A 15730-nucleotide genomic window follows, 5' to 3' on the forward strand; every position below is an offset into this window, starting at 1 on the left:
TGTAAAAGTACATAGCAATAGATATAAGTGGTAAGCATTATGTGAATAGAGTAGAAGACGGTAAGGAGGTGATCCGTGGCCTTGGTGGTGCATGTAGAGCAGTCTCTGCAATCTTGGCCAAGACCCAGAGACATCCATCACCTTGGTCAGCAATACGAGACAGCAGCCACTCAGAGATGGGGGGGGGGGGGGGGGGGGACGGGGGGACAGGGGTTAGAGAGTTCCCATGTTTCTAGTGCTGCGGAAAAGCAGAGATGGGAGAAAATAGACATCCTAACTAAACTAGACAGATTAATCTAAAGGTCAGTCCCCGACCAGGTGAGATCAGGGTAGGTTGAAGGAGAGAGAGAAGAGATGGGTCTTAAGCAGGGATTTAAAAGCTTCGACAGAGCAGGCGCCCCTGACGACGGCAGGCAATTTGTTCCACAGGTAGGGAGCGTGGTAGACAAAGGCTCTGTGGCCGGCGGATTTCTTTTTAACCCTAGGAATCGATAGAAGCCCCGCATTTTGTGAGCGCAGAGCACGAGGGGGCGAGTATCGGGAGATGAGATCGGATAGATAGAGCGGTGCAAGCCCATTAAAAATGTTGTAGGTGAGGAGTAGCACTTTAAAGTCAGATCGGGCTTGAATAGGAAGCCAGTGTAGGGCGGACAAAACTGGTGTGATGTGATAACATTTTCTAGTTCTAGTTAGTATCCGTGCAGCCGCATTTTGCACGAGTTGAAGATTTTTGATGCTTGAATTAGGTAGGCCTGAAAAAAGTGCATTACAGTAGTCCAGACGTGATGAGACAAAAGCATGAATCAGGGTTTCAGCATCAGCCAGAGTTAAAATGGGGCGAATTTTTTCGATATTACGAAGATCGAAGAAGGCAATTTTGGTGAAATTTTTTATATGTGCATTAAATGAGAGGGAGGAATAAAAAATGACTCAGAGGTTTTGTATGGTGGAGCTCTGGGATACATGACAAGTATCAAAGTTGAGAGAGATGTCCTGAAACAGGCCTCTGTGGTTTGGGGGGCCAACAATTAACATCTCAGTTTTATCTGCATTAAGGAGTAGAAAGTTTTGCGACATCCACTTTTTGATGGCAAGCAAGCAGGCCTCAAGGTTTTGTAATTGGGAGGAATCATTTGAACACATTCAATCTGTCTTTCTCTCTCTCTCTCTCTCTCTCTCTCTCTCTCTCTCTCTCTCTCTCTCTCTCTCTCTCTCTCTCTCTCTCTCTCTCTCTCTCTTCTCTCTCTCTCTCTCTCTCTCTCTCTCTCTCTCTCTCTCCCTCTCTCCTGGAGGTTTGAATGAGTTTGATGAAGATGTGTGGTTTAGGTTAAGGCATGACGCCAGAGGAGATACTCCCAGATGAGCTGGAAGCAGGTTTATCTAGGCATTAGTAGTCAAGTACTGTAACGCATGAAAAACGAGTACTCTGAAAATGTATTTGGATGGCAGAGAGCCAGAGCGACTCGTCACACAGCAGCGCAAACCAGTCTGATGGCTTCAACGGAAACGGTACAGCATATCGACACTGCAGCCACATATGGAGTCAGTTGTGACTTCAAGAATCAGGTGAGGAATTGTTCTAACCTTAGTGTGAAAATATATGTGTTTTTTTCCTGTTTAGTCAAAACAAAAGCTGCACATCTTGGTTAGTATTTCACAAGTTGAGTAGGTGGTAATAAAACACATTTACTTGTATTACTTGTAGTTGAGGGATGCTTAGGCCTATATAGGCAATAATTGAGATTTACATTTAGGCTCATAATGACTATGACTCTCTCTCTCTCTCTCTCTCTCTCTCTCTCTCTCTCTCTCTCTCTCTCTCTCTCTCTCTCTCTCTCTCTCTCTCTCTCTCTCTCTCTCTCTCTCTCTCTCCCTCTCTCCTGGAGGTTTGAATGAGTTTGATGAAGATGTGTGGTTTAGGTTAAGGCATGACGCCAGAGGAGATACTCCCAGATGAGCTGGAAGCAGGTTTATCTAGGCATTAGTAGTCAAGTACTGTAACGCATGAAAAACGAGTACTCTGAAAATGTATTTGGATGGCAGAGAGCCAGAGCGACTCGTCACACAGCAGCGCAAACCAGTCTGATGGCTTCAACGGAAACGGTACAGCATATCAACACTGCAGCCACATATGGAGTCAGTTGTGACTTCAAGAATCAGGTGAGGAATTGTTCTAACCTTAGTGTGAAAATATATGTGTTTTTTTCCTGTTTAGTCAAAACAAAAGCTGCACATCTTGGTTAGTATTTCACAAGTTGAGTAGGTGGTAATAAAACACATTTACTTGTATTACTTGTAGTTGAGGGATGCTTAGGCCTATATAGGCAATAATTGAGATTTACATTTAGGCTCATAATGACTATGACTCTCTCTCTCTCTTTCTCTCTCTCTCTCTTTCTCTCTCCCTCTCTCTTTTCCTTTCTCTCTCTTCCTCCCACTCGTGTCCGTTCTGATGAAGGTCTTAATTACTGGATACGTTCTGTTAACCCCTGTGTTGACAGAATCCGGCTATAGGGCGACAATAATGTGGTCAAGAGGCATGGTTTCTATCTTTAGCCTTTAACTGCCGTGGTTTATTTATTCACATGGCAGAGCAGCAGTTCTATAGTTCTCCTCTCACTGAGAGGCTGGGGGGAAAGAGAGAGTGGGAGGAGACATCTATATTTATACTCGCCACCTGGTGGTGTTCCTGAGTGGCTCCGCCTAGAGCGCCCTCTAGTGGAAACAGTTATATATGCAGTTAGACAGTTACTAACAATCCTACACAGAGCCTCTGACTTCAACACTCCCACTTAGGGTTTGTATTAGCATACTGGATAACTTCTTTGAAAAACATTTGACAAAGGAAATAATATAATCCAAAACATCAACAGGGTATGACAGTCAATATTTACACATTAAACATGACCCTTGCAAATCCCTTCAATTTTAATTTGGAACAGGTTTCCTCATAGTGTCTGCTACCCTGTCGTCCGTTGAACAGTAAACCAGTGTCATTCTTTCTTCTCTGATGACAGATCTGATGAGATGATGTTTTCTATATTGACATGTTTACATCTATGTTGACACACTGGGTTCCTAGCAATCACAATGGTTCCCTGGTTGCCCTCATAAACAACAGCCTTCATATATATACAGTGTCCATCATTTTTAAATGATGTTGACAAAACGCCACTCATCTTCAAAAACCACCATATTTGGTATAGAGGATACATTCCAATTACCTATTACATATTAAGCAATATACTCATAATCTTATCTCCATCACTTCTAGCAGTTGTTCTGGATAAATACACTCCTGTATGGTCATAGCTAGAACCATATATTCAGCTTCACAAGTTGATAGTGCCACTGTGGGCTGCTTCTTTGTTTTCTACGAAACCAGTGAGCTGTCTGTGTTCAAACTCACACAATATCCTGTGGTACTCCTTCTACATGTGGTGTCAGCTGCCCAGTCTGCATTACTGTGTGCTTTAAGTCCTAGACCCTCGCTGCTCTTTCTGAAACACAGTTGTTTATCTGCTGTACCTTTAAGATAACAAAAGACATGTTTGGCTGTAATCCAAATGCTCCTCTGTGGGGTCAGCAAAATGGTGTGACAGTCTACTCACTACAAACCATCGGTCAGGGCGGGTACACATTGTTAAATAAATGAGGCTACCCACAGCTTCTCTGTACATTTTTACATCTGTCAGTTTCTGAGCATCCTCCTGATAATCTAGTTTTTGATCACATGGTGTTTCCCTTGATCTACATTCTTACATGTCTAAACGTTTCAGGGTCTTTCCCACATATTTACATCATTGAGAACAGTTTCAGGGTCTTTCCCACATAGTTACATCATTGAGAACATGGTAAGTGATCCACCTCTGTACTTAAACATGGGATTAAACATAGGATCCATTTCAGTATTTAGACATGGACACCTCTGTACTTTAAAATGGAATTAAACATAGGATCCATTTCAGTATTTAGACATGGACTCCTAATCAGGTATTTAAACCTGGATTCTACTCCTCCCTTATTTAAACCTAGAGTATCATCCTCCTGCATCTAAGCAGTGTAGTCACGCTCCTTCAGTATTTAAACATTTGAGTACCCTCCTTCAGCATTTCAGCAATTTTCTACAAACCATACTTTGTATTTGTCGTGGCCTTCAATACCCTCCTGGATTGAATACACCCATTTCCCTCCCACTGTCTGTCTGCCCTCTGGTAACTTGGTTGAATACACCCATTTCCCTCCCACTGTCTGTCTGCCCTCTTCGGGGGACAATGTGACTTCTTTAAAGGTCACATACTGACTACCCTGTAGCAGTAATCAACGGGGGTAGGTGTACTGTCCTCCTCGTCACTCCCTTTCCCGGCATAGTCTGTCAGATACTTTGGGGGTTTGTGTTCCCTTGAGGGATACCTCCCACTGCTTGGGGTACTTGACGTCACCCTCGGGTGCTCCTCGTCATCGCCCTCTGGGGGTGGCTGACTGTCTGCCTGCACGACCGTACTAAGTACACTGGGCTGATGTGTCTCTGTTTCTACACACCTTACTCTGGAGTCCAGGGCCCTCATTTATCAACGTTGCGTACGCACAGATATGTGCGTAACCCGTGCGTACAATAATTTCTAAGCAAAGTGTGTGACTTATCAATTTGAACGTGAACTTGACTTTGTGCGTATATCTAAGCACAGCTCGGAGCATGAGTAGCTGGCACCCTGTGGTAGAATATGGGGACTGCAGACGGACGGCATAGCTCTTATCAGTTTCATGCATAGTTTCAACGCGGAAATAAGCTTGACTGACGTGTTCTGTATGACCCCCGTAATTCATTATAGTTCATTGTAAAATAGCAACAGTAGGGTAATTATGGTCAAAACCCTATAAATAGCATTTGGAATAATAGGTCTTTCTTCCTTCTGAATGAATGCAGCATGGTTTATATATCGGAATATACGGGGTGTACTGACTGACTGCGCTCCGCGTAACTCAACTCGTTATTATTTTGCGCATATATTGCAGAAATACGGGAACGTTTTGATTATATTTAAAAGGCTTTGCCATTGTTAAACGTAATAAGTGGAACCCCGAAGCTGTAAGCAGAATACAAGTCATATGAACACCCACGATATAGTGTTCTTCCCCCTTCCTACTGTATAAGAAAGAATAAAGAACGCATTGCAACGAGAACAGGGTGTTCTATTACCATATATGGATAATCGGGGCGGTTCTGGTATGCAAATGCATAAAACTGTGCACAAGCTCCAGCGTAGGATCAAAGTGATATTTATCAAGACAGGTGTGCGTAGGACCTGTGTACACACGTGTGATAAATCCCTTTTTTTTTGTGCGTGCACACATTCTAAATACTGTGCTTACGAACGAAAGTAGAAGACTTTCTAAGAACTGTTGATAAATGAGGGCCCAGCTCTGGCTCCTCTGTCTGTGTCTCGCTCTCACATGTTGCCTTTGTGACAAACTTGACTAGCATGTGTTTCTGCACTCTCCCTTTACCGGGATGATAAACTAGGAAAGCGGGGCTTCCCTTGTCGTGTCCTACAAAAAGTCCTTTTATACATCTGGACTCAGGCTTTCCCCTGTCCTGCAGGTACGCATAACACACTGATCCAAATTGGTGCATTCTGGCTAGATTACACTTCTTTCCTGTCAGTGCTGTATACGGGGTTATGCCCGGGGTTATGCCCGGACCTCAAGCATCCTACGTTACCATAAGGGGCTACATCTGCCAGGAATTTCTCCGTGGCCTGGAGTGTGTCACTCTTTGCTTTGAGAAAGTAAACAAACACTGCCCCTGTGCACACATCTGTAAAAGACTGTACATATCTAAAGCCTCCTATGGACTCGTTGCTTACTGGGCTGGCTAGGTCCATGTCAACTAATGCAAGTGATACCCTTACTTTTTCTGTGGGATTTCTGTATCTCGGTTGAGTAAACTTCCCCGTTTTGCACACTGCACAATTTGTCAGGTCTACGCTTTTCACCTTCAATGTGCATGCCTTCTGCACTGCTTGCAGTTTCAGTAAATCCTCGTAATTACAATGACCCATAATCTCTTGCCATGTCTAAATATCGTGACTGGCCATCACGCTACACATATCATTATTATCATTACACTTGTCGTTGTCATTACACTCCGTTTGCAGATAATATATTCTCTGGTACATCTTTATGTCAAACCGTGTACCGTCAGGTTCTACAAGAACATTTTTACCTTTATCGAAGAATACATTGGCACCGCTTGCAGTAGCAGCTATTACAGAGAATAGTCCTTGTGGGAACGATGGTACGTAGAGAGCGTTCTTTAACGTCACCGTACGCCGGCGCCCCCTACTGTCCGTGAGGCATACCTGTGCGTCTCCTCTCTCTTGCGCCAATCCGTAGGTGTGTCTCCCGTCTGCCAGCTCCATGCTGTGCCTCTCCGGGTGGAAAGTGTCCTCAAAGTTCTTGAACCGACTCCTGTCGTTGATGACATGGGACGACGCACCTGTGTCCACGATCAGTCCCCTCCTCTGGGCCCGCTGCAGCTGGGCCGGTCCGGCGATGCACGCCGTCCGCGCCCCCAAAAGTGCAGTCTTCTTGTCCTGTTATTCTCCGGGCGTCGTCTCGATCCGTCTCACGTCGACCGTCGCCGCCATCGTGTCCGCTGCCGTCACCCTGTCCACAGCCATCATCTTGTCCGTAGCCGCGATCTTGTCCGTAGCCGCCATTTTGTCCATGGCCGCCGTCTCGTCCATGGCCGTCATCTTGTCCATGCGCGTATTGCGCGCTCTGGTCGTGTTTCTTCATGCACGCTCTGTCTGTGTGCCCTGTGGATTTGCAGAAGCTACACCAGACAGTCTTTGTGCAGTCGCTTCTCCAATGGCCTTTCTCTCCGCATTGCCAACACGCCAGTTCCGCCGTGGTCCTGGTCCTCTCCCTTGGCGTCGCTCGGGCCTTTAGCACCCTCTCTCCCGCCTCCGTGGCGGCTGGGTGGGTATCTTCTGAGGCCTCGAAGTTTCTTAACTTGGCCTTGAACTGTCCCAGCGTCATGTCCGTTGAACCGTGTATTACCAGGAGTGTGAACGGTTTGTACAGCTCCGGTAGTCCTCGCATCATCATCGCCATCATTAGCCCATCGCTTGGTGCTTTTCCGGCACTCCTCAATGGCGCCGTGATTTGCTCCGCTCTGTTGACGTATTCGGTCACAGTCTCGGTGTGCCCCTTCCTCAGGGCCGTTAGTGCTATGTAGAGGGCCACGACTCTGGGTCTTCCTCGCCCGATGTAATGCTCTCTCAACACCTCCAGGCTTTCTCTGCCTTTGTCTTTAGTGTCGCGGAATATCAGCTGGTGTCGTCGAGCAGTGGCGCTAACTCACAGTACGCGTCTGCGTTACGCTGGTCGTCCAGGGCTTGCTCTTCCGCCGTCAGGTCTCCCGTGGGGGCTGCCAGGATCGTCTCCTTCAGTCCCGCACCGTGCATGCAGCATAGCATGCGCTCTTCACAGAGCTCGGAGTCCTCTGCTTTTCCATTGAATGAGGGCCATTTGCCCCTTCCCTTGTTTTCCATCCTCTTCGTTGGTGGTAGGCGTAGCTTTAGCTCTTGTTGGTCTAGCGTCTAGCCACGCAGTGCTCCCGGCGCTAACCTAGCCTATACTTTAGCTAAGCTTGCTACCCTTATTTCGCCCGGCGTTATCTGGGCCCATAACATGTTGACAGAATCCGGCTATAGGGCGACAATAATGTGGTCAAGAGGCATGGTTTCTATCTTTAGCCTTTAACTGGCGTGGTTTATTTATTCACATGGCAGAGCAGCAGTTCTATAGTTCTCCTCTCACTGAGAGGCTGGGGGGAAAGAGAGAGTGGGAGGAGACATCTATATTTATACTCGCCACCTGGTGGTGTTCCTGAGTGGCTCCGCCTAGAGCGCCCTCTAGTGGAAACAGTTATATATGCAGTTAGACAGTTACTAACAATCCTACACAGAGCCTCTGACTTATCTCTCCCCGGCACTCTAGAACTACGACTCCTTCAACTTCAACATAGAGTAATGATCTAGTCATTTAAACTACAGGAACTCACCATCTCTATCTCTCTCTCTCTCTCTCTCTCTCTCTCTCTCTCTCTCTCTCTCTCTCTCTCTCTCTCTCTCTCTCTCTCTCTCTCTCTCTCTCTCACTCTCTCTCTCTCTCTCTATCTCTCTCTCTCTCTCTCTCTCTCTCTTTTCCTTTCACACTCAATCTGTCTGTCTCACTCCCTCCATCTCTATCTCACATTCAATCTGTCTTTCTCTCTCTCGCTCTATTGGTATGGTCCGTCTGTCGGTCCCACACCTACTCTTTGTCTGTTGTTGTACAGTAGTTTATTATAAACTAATGTAATATTAAAGACACTGCAGGAGGGATATACCACACTAAATAGGCACTCCCCTTCCCTCCCTCCCCTCCTTCCCCTGATACATCGAATCCAAGCCATATGTTGTTCAGAATGCTTGGCACACAGAGGGTAGATCTCTCTAATAGAGGAAAATAGTTTGCATCTATTTTTGTCCACTGACTCCAAACGAATGTTCTACCGGTAAGTCTCTACTGTCTCTAGATTGGTACTCTGTATTAGCTGATAGGAGTGATCAGTTGAGCAGCTGCAGCTGAAGATGGCGTAGTGACCCCCATCTATGGAACCACTTACTACTTGCTGGGATCAATTCCTACCAGAACCGTCTCGCCAATGTTTCCTTCCACCTCCTTCTCACCCTTACTGTGTCAATAGATACAAAATACGTAAGAGAATCGGACCGCCCACTCTCCTGTTAAAGATAGAAAGAAACCAGGACCAAACCATCAGAACAAATGATCTCTGGCTTGTCAGAGTTGAAAGGCAGGGTTGTGTGTGTGTGCATGTGTGCGCGTGTGTGTGTGTTGGTTGTGGGTTTTAACAGGAAGATGTAGGGGGTTTTAATCTCCCAAACACCTACATGTAAGCAACAGCTCAATATTCATCTGAATTACTGACACCAATATTGTTTGTAATTAAACTTTATAATCATTGTACAAACAAGATTATTGCAACTATAGAACAGTATTTACTAAAATTATCTTTAACCCTTTACTATCACACAACCGGCTGTCGTGTGGCAGTGAAATGGTTAACCTTCTCTGTGTTGTCGCAGTGAAAGGGTTAACTGTTTTGGTAGTGCGGCAGTGAAAGGGTTAATGTAGTGCGGATGCGCTTGTAGTAATCTTCCTAGCTTAATCTATCTGCGTTGTGTTTACTTTAACAAGCCCAAGAAGTTCTTATTCTACATACAAACAGCAGTAACCATGAAATGGTTTCTGCTCGTTACCAACAGAGAAAACGGCAGCGGTTGAAGAAAACGAGTTCCGAGCAGATCGATCTTTGAAGAATCCGTGTTTAATGAAAAGGATTTCAACAATATTACAAATCAATGATTTGAAGAATAAATGCAATGAAACTACGAGATGCAACCACTATGCCGGAGGATCGTAGAATTCAGACTAAATATTCAATATAACCTAAAAAGCTTGTAGCTATAAGCATCTCTCGTCTCGGCTTCTTCGATGGTAGTTGGAATTGCCGTCTCTCTGTGTTTTCGCCGGTCGGTTCACCTCGAGTCAAAGGGAGTGTGTAGATTGGGTGTTGAGCCTTGTATCGTTCGTGGGGTTGTGTGTCTGCCCTCTCTGTGGAGCCGGCCATATTCAACTCTAGACTCCGCCCCTAATTTTACGTCAAGCGGGCGTATCCGTCTGATTCGTACCGAGCTTCCTGATTGGAGAAACAATAGCACTGTCTGTCAATAGGCTAGTCCACGAAAGTGACGTCAGAACCGAATTTCTTAGTGGGCGTTTCTCCAACAGTTTTAAAAACCCCAACGGTTTTAAAAAGGGGAACCCTTTCATGTAGGCTATTTACGTGGTGCCTCTTGTTCACCGTGGGGGGGGCAGGGATCGCAGTCGCCACACCTGGCAATCTATCCCTCCCTCCCTTGTGAACCCTCAGGCTTCCGGGGTATTTCCTGTGTATTCAGGCTCATAGGCTCGATGTCTGCTGGGGTTCTTTGATCTTAAAGCTGTAAATGCTAAACCACGCAGCTGCTTATCTCATCACCTCCCCAGGAGATGAGACTGCCGACTGTCTCTGGTTGAATTTAGGAAGGAGTGTCTTTGAATTTTCTAATGTGTAATGTGCATTTTGTTGGTGCAAATTACCTGTCCCATTTCGCCATTCTGTGCAGGATGGTACATTTTTACACAGGTTGGTTGATAAAACTACCACAGTTTCCCCGGTTTGGGGATTAATGATCCCCAATATACTTGTTAGTATTTTCTCAATCAAACTGTTACAATTACCTTAACCTTACTGTTTAGCCAAATCACCTAAGAACCAAATATTTCCAGAATCCTTCTAACTCATTTTTCATATTTGTTAGTATCAATTGCTTTCAACACCCACATTAGCTCCCTTTTCCACTGACCGACTATGAATCCATTTATGTTTACACAGTTCTCTATTCACTCACACCGTTTAACAATTTCCAATTATTTGCAGGTTATACACAATGTATCAGTTATATCAATTTCACTTCAGTCTAGGTCCGTCCCTTTATGCAAAAAGATGATCGTACCAATTACCAGGTTTAGACTATACTTATGTGTTTTTTTAACCAAACGTGTCTATTTTGTGCAATCCACTCTGAAAGAAAAGACTTTACATTGCATTTACTATCTAAACATTTCTAAAAAAGGAGAGAGCTCAGCTAATGAAAAATCTAAAATTTATATATACACGCCCTCTCCAAGGCCTATCAGTTACACTATCCCTTCTTTCGCCTATGTATACCGTTGAGGCTTCTGGATGACTCATTTGGTCGAGTATCTCGTTCCGGGCTTGTGCTAAGCACTGGTTCCTCCGGTTCTTCTGGTACCTTCTCCAAATCCACAGAGGAGAAATTATTATGTTCCAATTCATAATCTTCTCCTCTGTCTGGTTCCTGTAAAAAACCCTCATCTTCTACTCGTGGCCAATCGTGGTCCCCTCGGTCTGGCTCGCCATAATCATTTGCATCTTCCCCATCGTTTGGGGTTAGCGCCACCCCAATTTCATCCTCCGCCGCTTCCACTTCGCCTTCATGTAACGGTTGCGACGCCCCGGTTTCATCGTCAAGGTCTCGTGGTTCAGGTTCCCATTCTTGGTCTGTATCGATTGCTTTCACACAATGAGTAACATGAAACCACATAGGCGATCCTTGGATTTGTAAAGCCCTCTCGGTGGCTCGAACGACTTTGTATGGCCCTTCTCGTCTCGCGCCAAACCACTTGCGTCTAAATACTTTAACATAAACGTAGTCGCCTGGTATGATTTGAGGTGTAGTCTGCCTATTCACCTCCTCCCCGGTTTCATGCTCCTGTCTACTGGAGACATGATCCAGAATATTTCTGTGTATCTTTGACATGTATTTTACGTATTCACGCATATCGTTGTCCAGGGTGTCCAAACTCGGACCTTTGCCTGTCGCGCGCAAACCTGGTACTACCATGCAGCGACCTAACATCATTTCGTGCGGTGTCAGACGCAGTCCGCGAACCTCGCTTGACCGGCATGCCATCAATGCTAACGGGAGAGCGTTCAACCAATTCAATCCTGTGTGTTGACAGATCTTTACCAGCTTGTTTTTTAGCGTCCCGTTCATGCGTTCCACCATCCCCTGGCTCTGCGGATGATAAACGGCCCCCAATCGCTGTTTTATGCCTAAATGTTGGAGTATTAAACGTACAGTTTTGTCGACAAACTCTTTTCCATTGTCCGAACTAATTCTGTCCATTAAACCAAAACGGGGAATTACCTCTTGGCATAAGAACTTAGCCACCGATGCTGCATCCTTGTGCCGGGTGGCGCACGCCTCCACCCACCTTGAAAAACGACAGACAACGACAAGAATATATCTCTTCTGATTAATGGGCTTAATCATGTCAATGTAATCAATTACAAGGTCTCGCATTGGGCCATTGGGCGTGGGGATATGTCCTGGTGACACACTAATCCCCTTACGTATATTGTTTTTCAAACATATTACACATCTCTTTAGCACATGATCAATTTGACTGTTCAAATCTGGCGCCCAAAAGCCATATTCTCTGATTTTTCTCCTTACCTCTCCTTTATGCGCATGGCAAAAGTCGTGAGCCGTGTGGATCAGCAGTCCGACCAGGCCAGCAGGAGCCACCACAAATCCACTGATGTCGCGCCACAAACCTGAATCATCCTGACAAGCTCCCCTGGTTATCCAGAGGTTCCGTTCTACCTGACTAGCCTCCTCCTGGAAAGTCAAAACATCCTTGTAGGTTATCTTATCCTCTAACTCAACTCCGTGTGTGATAATCAACACCTTACCTGTTCTGTCGGCACCTGTCACTTCCTTGGCAGCTTCGTCTGCTCTCTTGTTTCCTCGAGTTATTTTTGACTCGTCAGACTGGTGGGCAGCACACTTGATTATCGCAATCTGCTTTGGTTTCATAATTGCTTCTAACAACCGTTTAATCTGACTACAATGTTTTATGGCGCTTCCATCAGCTTTCTTAAAACCTCGCCCTTTCCACACTGTGCCAAATAAAAATGGGGTGCCGTGCGCATAGGCCGAATCTGTATGAATATTTACAGTTCTGCCCTCTGCCATGTTACATGCTTCCGTCAGTGCGACCAACTCTGCTAATTGGGGTGAACAAGGTTGTGATAATGCTTCGGATTTTTCCACCACAAACCCTTCGCCCTGTGACCTTACCACGGAGTAGCCTGCTTTTAGTCCCTCGCCAACTCGATAGCAAGAGCCGTCAGTCCATAATTCCAGATCTGGACTGCTAAATGGAAATGCCTGCAAGTCTGCTCTGAGTTTAGAGTACCTCTCGGCTTCGACTATACAGTCGTGGGGTTCTCCATCCTCAGACGTAGGGATGTCAGCTGCCGGGTTCGTTATGGAACACCTGACCAGCGTCACATCTTCCTGTTCCAAAAGTCTGTAGTAGTGTTTAATGCGAGGCATCGTTAGTGCATATTTACCGGACTCCAACAGACTCTTTAAGTCATGCCTCACCATGATATCCACTGGATATCCCATCATAATACTTGCGGCTTTTTCGTACATCGTATACACTCCAGCCATTTCTTGGTAGCATGGAGCCATCCCCATCTCTACTTCCGAGTAGGCAATTGAGTAGTACGCCATCGGCTGCGGTCGCGCCCCCACCCCTGTGTTCTGGGCCAACACCGCGCACGCCTGCTTCTGATCTGGAGAAGAAGAGACGTAGAGTATGAATTTCTTGGTATAGTTAGGCAAAGCCAGGGCCGGCGCCTCTAACAGTCGGGACTTGATTGTTTCGAATGCCCGTGAGCCATCCTCGGTCCATACCACTTTACTACTCAGTTTATCAACGCCCGCTTCTTTCATCATTTCTCTCAATGGTTTCACTATTTCCGTATAGTTCTCGACCCATGGAGAGCTGTACCCCATTATACCCAGAAATCCCATTAGCTGTCGTACCGTCACAGGTTTGGGCGCCGTCTTTATGGCCACCAAATGTTCTTCTGAAATAGCCCGATGGCCCTGTGAAATTGTTTGTCCTAAATAGATCACTTTAGGTTTACAATATTGCAACTTCTTCAACGACACTTTATGGCCGTTTTCCGCCAACAGCTGCAATAATTTCACGGAATCGCGATGACATGTTGTCTGATCGTCCGCGCACAGTATCAGATCATCCATGTACTGAATGACCCTAGAGGTCATGACCTTTATTTATTTCTTTATTTCTTTATTTCAGATCCCCATTAGTCACTGCCTCAGCAGCGACTATTCTTCCTGGGGTCTGGATCCAAACATATAAAATTAAACAAGAATAATCAATAAACAACATAAAAACAAAACAAATATCAATAAAACACCAATAAAATATACAAACAATTATAGAACATTAAACCAATTAAAATCAGACATACAACCAAATATGTATGCCAAATTTTCTAATATAGAACAAAAACAAATATCAATAAAACAACAAATATCAATAAAACAACAAAGACAACAAAGACAACAATAACAAATATCAATAAAACAACAAATATCAATAAAACAACAAAGACATCTCAGAGCAAACTAAAATGTGCTCAAAAACAGCACAACATTCCATACACTCTTACTCTAATACTCATAACCACTAGACAAACACATTCCAAAACAACACATAACCCAACACAAGAACCCATTCATTAGACACAGATTAGACCTAACCAAAATCAACCTCTTTCTGCATTACAGCCACTCGTAGTCTCCTCTTGAATCCCACCTTACTGGTAATTGAAACCAAATATTGTGGAAGTCTATTCCAGTAGGACATTGCCCTGTACATTACATATCCAACCCCTCTAAATCCTCCCTTAGGATTTTGTTGAATATGTGTGGCGAATGCTTTAGTCCCTGAGGGATCCTAGTATACTCATAATATTCATCCTTATAAGTAAAACCAAAAAAATGCTGGCACTCCTCGCTCAAGGGCACACTAAAATATGCACTACACAAATCTATAACCGTAAAGTATTCAGCTTTCGACGGGATAAATGTCAATAGCACATGGGGGTCGGGGACATCTGATGGATAGTCAAGTAACACCTCGTTGATAGCTCTTAGATCATGCACCAGCCGGTAAGAGGTATCAGGCTTCTCCACGGGTAGCAACGGCGTGTTGCTCCGGGGATTAGTTGTTTTCCGTAGGACTCCTGCAGCTAAAAGTCCTTTGATTTGTGGCTCGATTCCAGCCACCGCTTTCTCCTTCAATGGATACTGTTTTTTCCAAGGCAGGGTGGCCCCAGGTCTAAGCTCCACCTTCACAGGTTGAGCGGACTTGATTAATCCAATGTCAGTGCTGTTTTTTGCCCACAGCGTCTCAGGCACCGCCTCCATCATGTCCTCTTGGAGGCTTGATGCATTAGGGAGTTCGCCCAGTGTCTCTTGGGATAGTTGCACAGTTTGGGGACGACCCATCCCTGTGCCTTGGACCATGATCTTAATAAACCTTTTATCAGGGCTTATCCAGATCCGTTTGTTTTCTTTCATCTGTTCAAATTCCATCCCTTCGGCTTTTTTCATCATTTCGCCTATGTGCTGTTGATCACATGAGCTGATTACCTTCAAAGTCACATGGGGAACACTGTCCATAATGCCGTGCTCTTTATGCAGATAGTCGCTCCGTGCAATACGTAGCGCTGCTCCCTGTGGCCCCAATATGATATTGGTAGCATTCAGCTGTACTTTGTCAGGGTGCACCCTCAGCCACTCCTTAGTCTGTGACGAGTCTGCATCTTTATGATACTGCAGAGTGCAATGATAGGGGGTCTTTGGATCACTTGTTTCAGGCATATTGGCAGTGATAAATTTCTCCCATTGCAAGGCTGGACCAAGCAGCTCTCGGTCCAGTCCCCCTAGACAATAAATCTCTGGTGGTTGACTGTCGATTCGTTGTACCATCTGATAGTACTGGTCTTCTCGTTCGGCTATCACGCAACCCTCCGCAGTACATTTAATGTCCATCCCCAGTAACCCCAGCCCATCTCGGCCAAGTAAGTTAATAGGTGTGCTTTCCGAGACCAGCACAGGGAGAGTCGCTTCCCTGCCTTGATATCTCAGAGTCACAGGATCGGTAACAGCCGTCAGCTGGTTTACTCCCTCAAATCCAA

The sequence above is a fragment of the Notolepis coatsorum genome (assembly GCF_963971535.1).
Source record: "Notolepis coatsorum genome assembly, chromosome: 10".
Classification (NCBI taxonomy): Eukaryota; Metazoa; Chordata; class Actinopteri; order Aulopiformes; family Paralepididae; genus Notolepis; species Notolepis coatsorum.